General features: G+C 46.3%; 1 protein-coding gene across 7 annotated transcripts in view; it reads left to right on the top strand.

The window, feature by feature from the left end:
* The first annotated feature begins 2,563 nt into the window (after nt 1-2,563).
* The window catches only part of RHBDL2 (rhomboid like 2), a 58,349-nt gene continuing 43,779 nt past the window's right edge, over nt 2,564-17,133 (top strand). For 3 of the 7 annotated variants that reach the window (XM_070786811.1, XM_070786818.1, XM_070786817.1), the window contains exon 1: nt 3,535-3,553. The gene's annotated coding sequence lies outside the window, so the exon portion shown is untranslated. Of the gene's footprint in view, nt 2,807-3,534; nt 3,554-10,160; nt 10,241-13,386; nt 13,409-13,434; nt 13,456-17,133 lie in introns of those variants that run through there. The other 4 variants (XM_070786814.1, XM_070786813.1, XM_070786816.1 and 1 more) reach the window with 4 other exon arrangements.

A 17,133-nucleotide genomic window follows, 5' to 3' on the forward strand; every position in this document is an offset into this window, starting at 1 on the left:
GTGTGTGTGTGTGTATATATATATAATATATATATTATATATATATAATCACTTTGATGTATAGCAGAAATTACCACAAATTGTAAATTAACTATACTTCAATAAAATAAATTTTAAAAAGGTAAATGAGTATGATTTTGGTGAATTCACCACAGTGCAGGGCCAGGCTCTGAATTTTGCAGATTTAGAAACATTTGTCAATGTTTCAGAACTGACATGATTTGTAGGCACTGATTCATATGAATGGGGTTTCAACAGCAACCAATACACAAATCCTAAATGAGAATTTATTAATTTACAAAATGTATTTAAAGGCATATCAGTCTTCCCCAGGTCTGTTTTTCAAATACCGTTTTGAACCCCAACTAATTGCTGAACCCCAACTAATTGCTGAACCCAGTGCTGGGTGCTGGGGACACAGAGATAAATTAAATACAGGCTTTGGTCTCTGAGAGCTCCCTAACTTATGTGTGTGTTGGGTGTGACCAGACACGTTCCTTCTCTGAAATCACATAGCTTGAGAAACCAAGTCACAGTCAGGAAGCAGCTTGTTGAGGGTGAGACAAAAACAAGGGAGGTTGGTTGGAGGCTGGACTGCTCAATGGTGTCTCTGACAGCCCGGGTCCTGCTTTACTTGGTGGGGAGAACTGGATCCTGGAGTCGAGTTGGCACAGCCACTGTTCCCGTGCCGTTCTGCAACCCAGCACTGCCACTGCTGGCCTCAGATGCTCTTCGCACTTTCATGGCTGCCCACAGTCCCTTAAAGCAGGACCTTTTCTCTGTAGACAGCTCCCATCTTACGGAACATCTCCCCTAGATCTGGGAGCTGAACGGTGTTGGTGGCATTCCCCATGAGTCTCATCCATTTCCCATTGATCTCACCAACATGTCACTTAGGACAGGAGCTGCCCTGAGGGCCCCTCAACCTTGCCTCCTTGTTAATCTGTGTTCTTTTTATTTAAGGGTGCAGGCTCCAGAGTGCACGTGCTCAGTAGTTACAGCACCCAGGCTTGGGATCTTTGTTTCCTGACCCTGGATCAAACGCACGTCCCCTGCATTGGAAGAAGGATTCTTAACCACTGGACCACCAGGGAAGTCTCCACGTATGTGTGTTGTTCTGATTGGACTCTCCATACTCCTCTGTGAGCCTCTACATTACTTTGGTCAAGTTTCTCTCCTCTCAATAGTTTTTTCAAACATTTGACAATTCCTTGCAATCTTCCATCCAACCTTTATCCCTCTAACTCCTAACAGGTGACTGTGCCGCCTACTTTAGTTAGGAAATAGGGCTGGGGTGCTACCCCCTTAAGCTCCTAAGAAAAGGCTCAGCGATCCATCTTTAGTGCTTTAGGGCATCTCCCAGGTACAGCTGCTATTTCTGTACCACTCCTAAATATCTTTTTTCCAGCTGTTTGGTTCCCTTGTGTGAGATAATAGAAAACATATATATATATTGGTCTCTGTCCCAGGTTCCTGGTTTAGAGAGAGCGCCTAAAAGTCTTGTAATTTCCCAAGTGATAAGAGCGCTGCCAGCATCTTTTTGTTCTAATATTTGGTTTTTGACTCTGTCCCTGACACAAGGCTCTTAAAACACTTGTAAAACTTCTCAGTCCAGATAAGAGCACAATGAACATCTTTTGTTTTAATGAGGCCACTCTGGGTGAGCTCCTGAATGGGAGTTCGTCACTAGAAAGACCAAGCCAGGCAGTATTAGAAGATTGAAATTTTCTATAGTCTGACAGGATAGAGGGGCTGGACATGGAGTTAATAATTGATCATCCCTATGTGAGGAGGTCTCCATAAAATCCCAACATTAGGAGTTCAGGGACTTTCCAGGTTGGTAAACGCATCCACCTTTGGGTAGGGTGTTGCATCCCAACTCCACGAGGACAGACACTCCTGTGCTTGGTAACCATCCAGACCTCACCCTAGATGTCAGGAAGGGAACACAGGAACCTCTGATGTGTAGCTAAGTTGGACGAAAGTTATGGGTGACCTGGGGACCTACTTCTTGCAATTGGCTTCTAAAGTGGGCAGCAGTTTGAGCCCTTCACCTGGGGCATCTGACATTCACTTCAGGTAGATTGTGTCAGAACTGAGTTAAACTGGAGGACACCCAGCTGCTATTGCAGAATTGTTTGGGGTGGGTTAAACCCACACACCTGGTGTCAGAAGTGTTGGATGGTATTCCTATGTGAGTAAAGAAGAAACACAGGAGGGAAGACTGTTTTTTCCTTAGACCCCCTTCCCCCCTCCATCCATTCTCTATCTGGCTCTGTCTTGCTCTGGGTCTTGGGGCGCCGACCCCTGTGGGATGCATCAATAAGCTCTCTTGCTCTCCAGCATCTTTTTGACAAGGAATCAGGAAATAAGAAGGTGGGAAAAGAAGGGAGTCCTCTGGCTGAGGTCTCTCCAGAGAGCTGAGAACAGAGCAAGAGACCTGGGAGGGCAGGACTAGGAAGAGGATTGGAGTTCAGGGCCAGGGCCAAGGAGAAAGAGCAAAGGGGCGGTCACGGGCTCGCTGGCACAAACCCAGACAGGCGGAGCGGAAGGGCTCATTCATCCAGGGCCAGCCCAGGGCTGAGGTTGCCGAGCTGGCTGGCCCGGCCCAGGCCCTCTTAGGGCTGGGAGGGAATTTCCTCGGGCTCCCTCCCCCAGGGCTGGGCGAGCGGGAAACTGTGCGGAGGATTTTAATTTGAGGAGCTACCTAGGAGTGTCTGGCAGGGCGGGAACTTCAGGACACCTGAGGCAGCCCCTTGGCAGGGAGCAGCCTGTCCTGCCTGGGACGCACCTTGGCCTCCCCCAGGTAAGCTGCCGGCTCTGGTGAGGGCGGTGGGAGCCGTCGACCGGGTCCCTCTGTCGGGCGGGTCGGGGGTGGGGAGCGCCCGAGGCCCAGGGCCGACCGAGGAGTGCTCCCTTAGCAACCTCCTTCCGGAGGAGGCTTCAGGAGTGTCCGCTCCTGCCACTTTCATTTTAAAAGTTGGCAGCAGGTTGGGCCAGGAGTCAGGGGGCTGTCTCTGACTCACCCCTCTCCCCGATGGTGGGAGGACCAGGTAATGCCGTTGCCCCTCTGAGCCCTGGTCAATCTCTCGCCTTCTTTCTCCCCCTTCATCCTGTTCTCCTCAGTAACCTGTCCCCAACTCCAGTCCCACATTTCTCTCCTCCCTCCAACTGAGCCAGATCCTAGTCCTCCCTAGACCTCTGCCCCGGGAGACCACAGCCAGGGCCGGACAGTCTCTGGCTGCTTCCTGCCCAGCAAGTCTCCGAGGTTGTTTCCTCCTTCCTGGTATGGGTGTCTGAAGGATTCTGTTCACTCCTGAATATGTTACTTTTTATTCTTTATTCATGAGTCTCCGTGGGGGGTGGGGGGATAGGGTGGGGCAGGGGTGAAGTTAGGCGTGGGACACACAGTTTCGCTCTTCCTGGGAATAAGAGAACTGAAATTTATTTCACAAATGTATGGTGATCATCTGTAAGCAGGTGGCCAGCGTGGCAGAGTGGAAACATTTTGGAGTCTTAGGCATTTGGATTGCTATCCCACCTCTTCCTGAAGGTCAGTTTCCTTAGCTCTAAATAGTATTGTTATAAAGAGGACATGAGATGTTGTTTTGTTGTTGGGACTCCATGGACATGAGATGATGCATATCAAACACCAAGCCCAGTGCCGGGCACACAGCAAGGCCGGCTCCAGAAACACCTGCGCTTCTTTGGCCCGCTTCCTGCCATGACCCACCCTAACTGCCACCCTCCCCTCTCTATCTTGTAAACATGTAGCAGACACCCTCGGCCTTGAAAGCACTTGGGCCCACCTGTAAACACTGAGCTGGGAGTGAAGGGGCAGGTGGTGAAGGGAGGGGCTGAATAGGGAAAGCGCCTCCTGCCATTTGAGGTTAGAACAGCAATCAGGGCTGGGACCTCTAGCTGGAAGGAAAGGAAGGCTCTCCCGCTGTGTTTCTGAATTTGCATACTTAGAGTCAGTGATGGGAACCGTCAGTTCCTACCACCAACTTTGCCTGGCCTCAGGTTCAGTTCAGTTCAGTTCAGTCCCTCAGTCGTGTCCAGCTCTTTGCGACCCCATGAATCGCAGCACGCCAGGCCTCCCTGTCCATAACCAACTCCCGGAGTTCACTCAGACTCACGTCCATCGAGTCAGTGATGCCATCCAGACATCTCATCCTCTGTCGCCCCCTTCTCCTCCTGCCCCCAATCCCTCCCAGCATCAGTCTTTTCCAATGAGTCAACTCTTCACATGAGGTGGCCAAAATACTGGAGTTTCAGCTTTAGCATCATTCCTTCCAAAGAAATCCCAGGGCTGATCTCCTTCAGAATGGACTGGTTGGATCTCCTTGCAGTCCAAGGGACCCTCAAGAGTCTTTTCCAACACCACACTGCAAAAGCATCGATTCTTTGGCGCTCAGCCTTCTTCACAGTCCAACTCTCACATCTATACATGACCATAGGAAAAACCATAGCCTTGACTAGACGGACCTTTGTTGGCAAAGTAATGTCTCTGCTTTTGAATATGCTATCTAGGTTGGTCATAACTTTCCTTCCAGGGAGTAAGTGTCCTTTAATTTCATGGCTGCAATCACCATCTGCAGTGATTTTGGAGCCCAAAAAAATAAAGTCTGACACTGTTTCCACTGTTTCCCCATCTATTTCCCATGAAGTGATGGGACCAGATGCCATGATCTTTGTTTTCTGAATGTTGAGCTTTAAGCCAACTGTTTAACTCTCCACTTTCACTTTCATCAGGAGGCTTTTTAGTTCCTCTTCACTTTCTGCCATAAGGGTGGTGTCATCTGCATATCTGAGGTTATTGATATTTCTCCCGGCAATCTTGATTCCAGCTTGTGTTTCTTCCAGTCCAGCGTTTCTCATGATGTACTCTGCATAGAAGTTAAATAAGCAGGGTGACAATATACAGCCTTGACGTACTCCTTTTCCTATTTGGAACCAGTCTGTTGTTCCATGTCCAGTTCTAACTGTTGCTTCCTGACCTGCATACAGATTTCTCAAGAGGTAGGTCAGCCAGTCTGGTAGTCCCATCTCTTTCAGAATTTTCCACAGTTTATTGTGATCCACACAATCAAAGGCTTTGGCATAGACAATAAAGCAGAAATAGATGTTTTTCTGGAGCTCTTTTGCTTTTTCCATGATCCAGTGGATGTTGGCAATTTGATCTCTGGTTCCTCTGCCTTTTCTAAAACCAGCTTGAACATCAGGAAGTTCACGGTTCACATATTGCTGAAGCCTGGCTTGGAGAATTTTGAGCATTACTTTACTAGCGTGTGAGATGCGTGCAATTGTGTGGTAGTTTGAGCATTCTTTGGTATTGCCTTTCTTTGGGATTGGAATGAAAACTGACCTTTTCCAGTCCTGTGGCCACTGCTGAGTTCTCCAAATTTGCTGGCATATTGAGTGCAGCGCTTTCACAGCATCATCTTTCAGGATTTGAAATAGCTCAACTGGAATTCCATCACCTCCACTAGCTTTGTTCGTAGTGATGCTTTCTAAGGCCCACTTGACTTCACATTCCAGGATGTCTGGCTCTAGGTCAGTGATCACACCATCGTGATTATCTGGGTCATAAAGATCTTTTTTGTGCAGTTCTTCTGTGTATTCTTGCCACCTCTTCTTAATATCTTCTGCTTCTGTTAGGTCCATACCATTTCTGTCCTTTATTGAGCCCATCTTTGAATGAAATGTTCCCTTGGCCTCAGGTTACAGCCTTTTAAATGCATAATCTAATTTAATCATAACCCTATTATATTTTCCTCAGCCCCATTTTACATTTGAGAACACGAAGATACAAACAGACAAAGGGATTTCCCTACGGTCACATGGCTAATAATAAGTAGTGGATCCAGAATTCAAATCTAGGTCAGACTCTGGATTCCACACTTTGTTCAAATCCTTATTGTCCTTCAAATTTCTGTGTATCAGAAAGAACAAAAGGCCATCAGCCTTCTCCCAGCTTCCTAGACACTGGCTTCTCACTTGCCGTACATCAGTACATCTCCTGCTCTGGGCTGCTTCATCCAAGTGGGAAAGAACCCAGTCCTTCCCTGATTTGTTCATTCAGTCGCCCATTCATACTTCATTCATTCAGTCGTGTGCTCCGTTGGTCCTATGTATATGTTCACAGCTTATAGTGAGCACCCTGTATGTTCCTGATACAGAAATGTTGGAGGAATCTTTCGTAAGTTAATTCAACAAACATAATCTGATTCGTCCTGTGGGTTCCCTAATAGGGATTCAAAGATGAATAAAATAGGTCTTCCCTGGTGACTCAGTGGTAAAGAATACGCCTGCCAATGCAGGATACACGGGTTCAATTCCTGATCTGGGAAGATCCCACATGCTGTGGAGCAGCCACAGTTATTGAGCCTATGCTCTAGAGCCCACGAGCTGAAAGTACTGAAGCCCACTCGCCCTAAATCCCATGCTTTACAGCAGGAGAAGCCACCGCAGTGAGAAGCCTGCACAGCACAACTAGAGAACAGCCCGTGCAGCAACGAAGACCCAGCACAGCCAAACGTGAATAAAGAAATAACTTTAAAAGATGAATAAAACAAGTTCTATCTTCAGGGCTTTCACAGCCTTGTGGAGGAGACAGTGATAATACAAAGAAGACAGTGGTACCCTAAGCGGCATTTAATTCTTCCACGTCTGCTTTATTCGTTACTGTATCCCTTGCTTAGCACAATGGCAGGTGCCTAGTAGAGGCTTAATAAGGCTTTGCAGAGGAAATGTTAGGACAGAGTCTTGGAGGGGGTGTTAGGACTTGGCCAGGAGAACAAACTGGGGAGGGAAGATGTTCTAACAGAGAGAGATGCTCATGAAAAGGCCTAGTGCAGGGTGGGAGCTAGAATTGCTAGGCGCTCAGTAAGACCAAAACTAGTGGTTACCAGTGGGGAGAGAGAAAGGGATGGGGCAGGATAGGAGTGGGAGACTGAGAGGTTCAGGCTACTATGTGTAAAATAAACAAGCTACAAGGATATCTTATACAGCACAAGGAAAATGGCCAATATTTTATAACAGCTTTAAATGGAGTATAACCTATAAAAATTTTGAATTACTGTGTTGTACACCTGAAACTAACATAGTACCACAAGTCAACTATACCTCAGTAAAAAATTAATTAGAGGTAACAAGGAAGAAAAGAATGAAGGCGGATTCTCTTACAGACAGAAGATTATTCTGGTTTGGCTGATCGATTTGACAGTGAGGACTGGTTTTGACAATTGGATTATATGGCAGACATTTTCCATACACTGAGCAAGCTAAATCTGTAGCTCCCAGGTTTAGAGGAAGACATATCTAAAGCATGTCTCTAATAAAGACTATGCTAGAAAGTTCTATCTTGCAACTGATTTTAATTTGTGAGAAATAATTTATTGTTGACTTAAAAATGTATGAGAGTAACATAGCTTGTCCGAAATTCTTATGGGGCTACATGAGCAACAAATGTGAACACTGCAGGTGTGTGGCACACACAACATCATTGTCCAGAGCATCACAGTGGGGACTGATCAGGTGGGGTGAAGTGGCTCGTCTGGAGATAAGCAGGGGGCAGAACTGGAGCAAGAACCAGGGTTTCCCGAGTGTAACAATTCAGTGTTCTTTCCAAATTTCCCCCTTCTTTCTTCTTCTACTCACTTAGTGGTTTATTCAGCAAACAGTAAGCACCATTAGATAGGATAAAAAAGAAAATTTCCTACTTGCCTGGAGCTTATATTCTAGTAGAAAGAGACAGACAACAGATAAACACACCAGATTTTTATTTTTACATATTTATTTGACTACATCAAATCTTAGGCCGCGAAAGGAGAAGAGAGTGGTAGAGGATGAGATGGTTAGATAGCATTACCAACGGACATGAATGTGAGTAAACGCCGGGAAATAGTGAAAGACAGAGAAACCTGGCTTGCATGCTCCAGTCCATGGGGTTGCAAAGAGCCGGACACAACTTAGCGATTGAAAACAACAGCAGCAACACTGAGTCTTAGTTGTCATACCGGAGATCGTTTTGTGGCACGCGGGATCAATACTGACTGTGGCATGTGAGCTTCAGTTTGTTGCACACGTGGGCTCCAGAGCTCCGGCTCAGTAGCTGCAGTGTGTGGGCTCTGTAGTTGTGGCATACGGGCTTAGTTGCCCTGTGGCGCGTGGAGTCTTCCCTTATGGCCCAGTCAGTAAAGAATCTGCCTGCAATGCAGTAGACCCGGGTTCGATTCCTGGGTCGGGAAGATCCCCTGGAGAAGGAAATGGCAATCCACTCTAGTATTCTTGCCTGGAAAATCCCATGGACAGAGGAGCCTGGTGGGCGGAAGTCCAGGGAGTTGCAAGAGTTGGACACGACTTAGTGACTAAACCAACCAACCAACCAATGTGGAACCTTAGTTCTCTGCCCAGGGCTTGAATCCATGTACCCTGCATTGGAAGGTAGATTTTTAACCACTAGACCACCAGGGAAATTCCCAAACCAGGTATTTTTAGATAGTTAAGTGCTGAAAGTGAGTTAGAAGGGGGATGTGATAGAGTATATGGGGTGGGCAGAGGTTGGGCTGCCACTACAGAGAGGCCAGAAAAAGAGCTAGCCTTGAGTGTATGTGCTGGGGTTTGGGGGGTGGGGGCTGGGGAGGAGAAAGGGTTAGGTGGGGGGAACAGCAAGTGCAAAAACCCTGAGACAGGAGAGAGCTTGAGTCAGAAAGAAGCCCCTGTGGTTGCAGCACAGAGATGTGGGGAGAGTAGTAGGAGGTTAAAAGAAGGCTGGAGCTAGGTGGTGCAGGATTTACCAGCCATGCCAAGGATCCTGTATTTACCTTGAAGACAATGGGAAACTCTGAAGGGTTTTATTTCTTTGTGTATTTTGGCTGTGCTGGGTCTTTGTTGCTGTGTGTGGGCTTTCTTTAGTTGCAGTGAGCAGGGGCTGCTCTCTAGCTGCTTTGTGGGGACTTCTCATTGAGGTGGCTTCTCTTGTTGCAGAGCATGGACTCTAGTGCGTGGGCTTCAGTAGAAGCCACACAGGGCTCAGTAGTTGTGACACATAGGCCCAGTTGCTCCAGGGCATGAGAGATGCTCCCAGACCAAGGATTGAACAGTGTCCCCTGCATTGCAAGGTGGACTCCTAACCACTGGACCACCAGGAAAGCCCCCCACTAAAGGATTTTAAGCAGACAGTTGATTGTGTTTTGTTTTGGAAGGGGGGCAGGAATGGAAACAGAGATGGAGATTAACTGAGAGGCCCTTTCAGGTGAGACAGCTGCTGTCTACTCTGCTGAGGGGATGTGAAGGTGAATGGTGTTAAAGGGAAGGCAGAATGGTGTGGAATGTCATGTTGTCCTCTGGCTCTGATAAGGGGTGCTGGTAACTATTGCTATATAACAAATCACTCCTCAGAGCTCATTCTTCTTATATGATGTCACATCTCAAAGAGGGGACATTCCAAGAGGAACAGAAGTAGGGCTGCAGATCTCGGCAGGCCTGGCCTTGGAGGTATCTGGCACTACTTCTGCCTCATGCTATCAGTCAAAATTAGTCACAGGTCTGGCCCAGATTCAAGGTGGGGAAACAAAACCACCTTTTAGTGGAGAAACAGCAAGTAATATGCTCCGTCTTTAATCTACCACACTGGGCTTCTGGAAACGGAATAACCACAACTGCCCTGATGAGACTGACCCATTTGAAAATCTAAACCACAGTTTAGTAGCGCCCTCTTCTTACCCGAGGTTTTGCTTTCCTTGGTTTCAGTTACCTGAGGTCAACCTTGGTTTGAAAATATTAAGTGGAAAATTCCAGAAATGAACAATTCATAAATTTTGAGTTGTGCACTTTTCTGAGTAGTTTGATGAAATCTCAAGCTGTCCTGCTCCATCTGGCCCGGGACATGAATCATTTCTTTGTCTAGTGTATCCTGCCCAGTCATCTAGCTGCAGTCTTGGTTATCAGTTGAGGTATGCCAAAGTCACCCTTATTTAACTTACTAATGGCCCCAAAACACAAGGGTAATAATGCTGGCAATTTGGATATGCCGTAGATAAGCTGTGAAGTGCTTCCTTTAAGTGAAAAGGTGAAACTTCTTGACTTAATAAGGAAAGAAAAAAGGGAACTTCCCTGGCGGTTCAATGGTGAGGACTCTTGTGTTTCCACTGTAGGGGGCACAAGTTCGAGTCCTGGTCAGGGAACTAAGATTCCACAAGTCACATGGGGTGACCAACAACAACAACAAAAAATGGTAAGAAAAACAAATTGCATTCTGAGGCTGCTAAGATAAAAATGAATCATCTATGAAACTGTGAAGAAGAAAAAAAAATTCATGCTAGATTTGCTATCTCACCTCAAACCGCAAAAGTTACAGCCACAATGTATGACAAGTGCTTAGTTAATATGGAAACAGCTTTAAATTTGTACAATAAGATTTGGAGAGAGAGAGAAAGATGACAACATTCACACAACTTTTATTACAGAATATTGTTTTCATTCTATTTTATTATTAGTTATTGTTGTTAATGTTTAATTTATAAATTAAACTTTACCATAGGTATGTGTGTATAGGAAAAAGCATTGTATAGATGAAATTTGGTGCTACCCACAGGTTCAGATATTCCCTGGGGACTTGGATTGTATTGCTGTGGATAAGGGGAGACTACTGTATACTGTGTTGGAACAATTTATAGGTCTTTGTTCTCCACTGAGGAAAAAAGAGGGCCTGGGGAATAGGAGGTGGTTTTGTTTTTGGTTTTTTGTGTGTGTTTCCAGAGTATAGCATATACAAGGCATTCAGGGTATGTTGTCCAATAAATTTACATATCACGTAAGAATTCATAGGTTATCAAATCATAGTGTACATGAGAATCCCCTGGGGAGCTGTTACAAAGACAGGCAGATTCCTGGGCAAGACCCCAGCCCAGAATCCAAATTTCTAGGGCAGGGGGTTTCAATCTTAGCTGCACATCAAAAAATCCCAATGCACCCTAGCTCCAGAGGCCTTAGTTCAACTGATCAGGGGTGAGCTCAGATATTAATACTGCTTTACAATCTCCTCAGACAATTCTCATGTGTAGCCAGGGTTAAGAACCACTGCTCTAGGATTAGAACCAGCCATCTCCACTTGACTTGTTCAGATGATTCTGTAGCTGGTTTATGTCAGGGTGACCAGCTGTTCTTGGTGTGCCCAGGACTGTCCTAATTTTAGCACCCTAAATCACATATCCCTAGTCCCGTGCAAAGCAGCACAGTTGGTTATCATCAATGGACCATTATTTAAGAAACATTGAAGATGAGGCAGTGAAAGCCTTTTTGAAGAATACCTACAAATAACTACTGAGAGCAGTGATTCTGCCTCCTTACTGAAGGGACTGAAATAGTATCATAATGTTATCAAACAGAGCCAACTCCTTGACTTAAGGAGGTTGGGAGTTTTCTTTCAGCCCTGTGCTCTGGTGGGCTAGGTCATTGCGTGCTGCACGCTAAGTCACTTCAGTCGTGTCTGACTCTGTGTGACCCCATGAACTGTAGCCCGCCAGGCTTCTCTGTCCACGGCATTCTCCAGGCAAGAGTACTAGAGTGGGTTGCCATTTCCTCCTCCAGGGGATCTTCCCAACACAGGGATCAAACTTGTGTCTCTTATGTCTCCTGCATTGGCAGGTGGGTTCTTTACCACCGGCACCATCTGGGAGTTTTCCTTTAGCTCTGTGCTCTGGCGGGCTAGGTCATTAGCCTAGTTAAATAGTGTGTCTGTCTTTGGGACTTCTTCCATATTCTATTTCTTAGTGTGCATGAGGCAACTTTGAAAGTCTGATCACAATCAACAAGGAAAATGTGTTGAGGACAGTATGAGATACAACATAAAGCTTTGGTCTTTACAGTATATATTATTATTACTATTATTTATTATAATAGAAAACAAACATGTTATAATAGAGTACTTAAATAGCTCTGTGGGGAGGCAGTGGGTATATTAATAGTGGAGTGGCTCAGAATCTAGCCTCAAGAATGGGACAGTGCTCTGGCTTTGCTTTTGATGTGCAATCACAGGTACCTCTTTTTGCCTTAGTCGTTCATCTGTAAAATGGGAATAAAAATGGTGTCTTCTTCACAAGGCAGCTGCTGCTGCTGCTGCTAAGTCACTTCTGTCGTGTCTGACTCTGTGTGACCCCATAGATGGCAGCCCACCAGGCTCCCCTGTCCCTGGGATTCTCCAGGCAAGACCACTGGAGTGGGTTGCCATTTCCTTCTCCAATGGATGAAAGTGAAAAGTGAAAGGGAAGTCGATCAGTCGTGTCCAACTCTTCTGGACCCCATGGACTGCAGCCTACCAGGCTCCTCCACCCATGGCATTTGCCAGGCAAGAGTACTGGAGTGGGGTGCATCACCTTCTCTGCAAGGCAGCTAGGAGGATTCATCAAAATACCACAAGTGATGGGGATTCCCTGATGGTCCAGTGGTTAGGACTCAGTACTTTTACTGCTGTGGGCCTAAGTTCGATCCCCGTTCAGGCAACTAAGATTCTGCAAGCCTTGAGGCACGGCCGAATGAAACAAAAACAAAAAACAAACTAAAAACCCCACAAGGGAAAGTGGTTCTGTGGATTGGGAAGGGGCAGTTATGATAGTCTTTGAATGGGAGAGACACAAAGAAATTATTCCACTGAGAGGTCTTGTACATGACCAGAGTCTTGGTCCCCCCACCTTGAACCACAGCCGCAGTTGTGGGATTCCAAAGAAGAATCTTAACACAGAGTGGGCATGCAGAGACCTCAGGAAGAAGAGCATCCCTACCTTAGGTGCCCTCACAATTGAGGGCAAGTGTGCTTTGCTTCAGAAATAAGGAACACTTTTGGAAAGGGGATTTGTGAAGGTACTTTCTATTTTGTTTTAAAATCTTTTGCCTATTTATTTCAAGTGTATTCTTGGATATGTAGCGAAAAGAAAACAACCACAAACCCATAAATTGGAAAGGCTGGTTCTTAATTTCTGTAGCTAAAAAAGCCCTCTTTCAGGCTATAACCACAGAGAGATTGCTGCAGGACTCTGGAATGAGGCATAATGATGGTCTGCAGTGTGATGAAGGAGGCTGTTCGTCTCTGTGGCCCAGAAGCCCAATCTGTGGCCTCTCCAATTACCCAGGTTGCCTAGCAACACCACCCAAAGCCTCCCCACCAGGCCCAGCTGGGCAGCAATTGGGTACACCCAGCATAGTCTGTTGCCCAGCCTTCTGGATACCCCGGCCACATCAAGGCTGGACTCAGCCTCTGCAAGGGCCCGCCTGGTACCAATGAATGGGTGGGGCCAGCTGTTTAAAAAAACAATTCAGATGTCTGAAACCCGTTGTTCGAGTGCAGCTGGGAAGCAGCACAGCTTAGTGATCGAAAGCCTCTCTGTCAAAGAGGAGTTGTCCTAAGGTTGGTGGCCTTGGCAGTGCTCTCCTGGGTGAGGTGAAGAAGGGAAGGTGAGCCTGACTTAGTCCTCGGGTTCTCAGAGAATCACATCCTTTTTCTTTCCTGGATGTCTTTCTCCATCTTGACTCCTTGCAGCAGTAATGGGAGTGGTGGGCGTTCCCAGCCCCGCTTGCCAGTTCTTCTGCAGCTCCCATCTGGGAACTCTCAGAGTCTAGTTGGGATCTAATCGGAGAGCTGGAGGAGGAAGTGGGAGGAGGAAAGAGGGAAGGATGGGATGAAAATACTCAAAACTATGCACACTTCTTGCACACTTGTTACATGGGAATCACAAGCCAGAGGAATGCATGGGGCCTTTGGAGTCAGGCGCCTTCAAGTCTCCTGCTCCAGCCTTCTTCTCACCAGCTCTATGACCGTGAGCAAGGTGCTTGGGAAGCCTGAGTTACCTTATCCATAAATTGGGGACGTTATTATCCCAACTTACAAGACTGTTGTAAGAAGTAAAGTAGAGCGTGCTCTTAAAGTGTTTGGCATAGAAGCTGGCACACACTAAGTGCTTACCATTATGGCAACTCTTAGAATTTCATTTGATTCTTACAATAATTCTGTAAGATATTGAGGGGAGTAGAACTCGAGTCTTCACAGTGCCAAGCACAAGGAATAGTGCTCCCTGAAGACAGGTGACAGCCCCTTTTGTAACCAATACAGCATGGTAGCTCTGCAGGTCTCAGTGAAGGCTCAGTGATGGCAGAATGATGACGATGGGGTGGGGGGGGGCGGTGTGCGGAGGAAAAGGAAGAGGGGAAGTGCTTCTCGGTATAAGAGAAGTAACCAAAACTCTTAGTTAATATGGTGTACACGGAATTCTTCTCTCCTTCCCTCTCTCCTTCCCTCCCTCCTTCCAGTATTCTTTTAAATAAACTGTATTTTGGAACAATTGTAGATTTACTAATACATCAAAGTTGCAGAGTTTGTTTACTTTTTACTCAGATACAAGTATTTTCTGAACACCTTTGATGCATCAGGAACTTTCTGGGCTTGAGGAAAACAGCAACAAAACTGTGTCAGCCTCCTGTTGGAAGATCACAGAGATTGTGAGATAGAGTGGACCTCTAATAGTACTCACACTTCTGACACCACATGTGTGCGTCTTCCATGTCAAGCAATTCTGACGCTGACTACCCTGCAGATTAAGGGCTCAGTCCCACAAAGCTGCTCCCTATTTCAGATGCAGTTGCAAGCCTAGGCTTCCAGGGCTTTTGACCAAATGGCTATAATTTCAGCGTTTCTGTCACCTCCCTCCTTGGGTTCCATAATTTGCTAGAGCAGCTCACTGAATTCAGGACTGGACATTGCCTACTATTGTCAGTTTATTATAAAGACTACAACTCAGGAGCAGCCAAATGGAAGAAATGCGTGGGGCAAGGTATGTGGGAAGGGATGTAGAGCCTCCACACCTTCTGTAAATGCATCACCCTCCCAGCATCTTGAACTGTTTACCTAACCTGGAAGTTCTCCAAACCCATTTGTTAAGGATTTATATGGAGATTCAATTACATAGGGATGATGGATTAAATTTTTGACCACTGATGACTAAACTCGGTTTTGAGCACTTCTTCCCATCCCAGAGGTGGGGGACTGAAAGTCCCAACCCTCTAATCACATGGTTGTTTCCTCTGGTGACCAGTCCCCATCCTCTAAGAATAACTTCATTTGCATAAACTCAGGTACAGTTGAAAGAGGCTTATTAAGAATAGCAAAAGATACTCCTCTCACATTGCTCAGGAAATTTCAGGGGTTTTAGGAGCTCAGTGCCAGGAGCTGGGGAGGAAGACCAAATATATATATTTCTTAATATATCACAATGTCATGGTAGATTACAAGATCACTGGAAGGAAATAAGGAGAAACAAAGGGAGACCAGGCAGTTAGAAAGTGAAAGTGAAAGTGAAGTCACTCAGTTGTGTCCGACTCTTTGACTCTTTGCGACCCCATAGACTGTAGCCTACCCAGGCTCCTCTGTCCGTGGGATTTTCCAGGCAATAGTCCTGGAGTGGATTGCCATTTCCTTCTCCAGGGGATCTTCCCAACCCAGGGATCGAACCTGGGTCAACCGCATTGTAGACAGATGCTTTACCATCTGAGCCACCAGGGAAGTCTGGGGAGGAAGACCAAATATATATATTTCTTAATATATCACAATGTCATGGTAGATTACAAGATCACTGGAAGGAAATAAGGAGAAACAAAGGGAGACCAGGCAGTTAGAAGTACACCAAAATTAGAGAGCCAGGTAGGCAAAAAGAGCCACATTGTTGCTGCTGCATGCTCATTGCTTCAACCTGCATGAAAGACACAGCTGGCATTGGATACTGGGTGCCACACTGACTCCAGTGGCACAGCTGGATGGACACGAGATACTGCTGCCATTGCTTTAAAGTGCGCCGTGTAAAGAATCTTCCCCATCCGCAGCTCCAGTCCTCCAAATTCTAAGCAAATGCAGCTGATTGCTCCAGGTCACATACCTGAGCCTAAGAACCTGGAAAAGTGAGTATTGAACATTTTTAGCTTTTGTACTGGGAAGTGGTCCTTGCTGCCCACCCAGATTTGTGAAATGAGTAATTGGCTGAGAAAATTAACCAATGACCATTACATAAGCATTATCAAAAGAATACAGTGGAAGTGTTACAGAACCAAACTTGGGTCCACTCATCCATGCACTGAAGCCAATCTGCTGACGCTGGGTTGTGGTGAAGGAAAGTGCTGTGTTTATCGCAGGGCATCAAGCAAGGAGTCCAGGGTGGCTAGTTCTCTAAACACCTGAACTCCCTAATGGGTTTCAGCCAGGCATTTTTTAAAGGCAAGGCGAGGAAGGGGTGACCCAGGGTATGTGATCAGCTGGCACACAGTTGTCTGATGAGGTAACAGGGTGGAGTCACAGGGTTAATGTTATCAATCCTTAGGTTCAGTAGGCCTGGGGGCTCTGTGCTCATCGTCATCAGGTAGTTAACATCTTTCATTTGGTGGGGGTTTTGGTAGCATCTGCCTGCAATGCGGGAGACCCGGGTTCGATCCCTGGGTTGGGAAGATCTGGAGAAGGAAACAGCAACCCACTCCAGTATTCATGCCTGGAGAATCCCACGGACGGAGGAGCCTGGTGGGCTACAGTCCATGGGGTAGCAAAGAGTCGGACACGACTGAGCGACTTCACTTTCACTTTCACTTAGTATCTGCAAAACAACTCAGGAAATGTGCATCAGATACTGTTATCTAGGTACCTTAGAGAGGAGCTGAAGCGGAGGATATGGCAGAGAGGTCTGTCCTGGGAAGGCCCCATAGGGTCCTGCTCAGTTACAGAAGTCCTTAACTTATATTTTTTTGACTTAATTTATGACATAATTTTGAGAAACACTATGTGATATTGAAAATGCTACATGGCATTTTGAGGGACTCCAAGGAGCTCCAGTCCTTTAGGTCTCAGTGCAGAAAGAATTCAGTGAGAGGCAAAGTGATAGGAGTAATTTATTAGAACAGGATGCTTGTGAGGCTTATAAGTGGCCAGGCGAGAAGGTGCCCCACCCCAAGAACTTAGTGGGCTACAGTTTTATAATCAAAGGAGAAGTCAGAAAGGGAGAAAACCACTTTCTTCCTCATTCTTGAGTAGATGTCATGCTTCCATCGTCAGCTCCTCCTCTATGTCAGGTGGGGGAGTTTTTTTTTGTCCCTACATGG

This window comes from Bos indicus, chromosome 3, assembly GCF_029378745.1.
Source record: "Bos indicus isolate NIAB-ARS_2022 breed Sahiwal x Tharparkar chromosome 3, NIAB-ARS_B.indTharparkar_mat_pri_1.0, whole genome shotgun sequence".
Lineage (NCBI taxonomy): Eukaryota > Metazoa > Chordata > Mammalia > Artiodactyla > Bovidae > Bos > Bos indicus.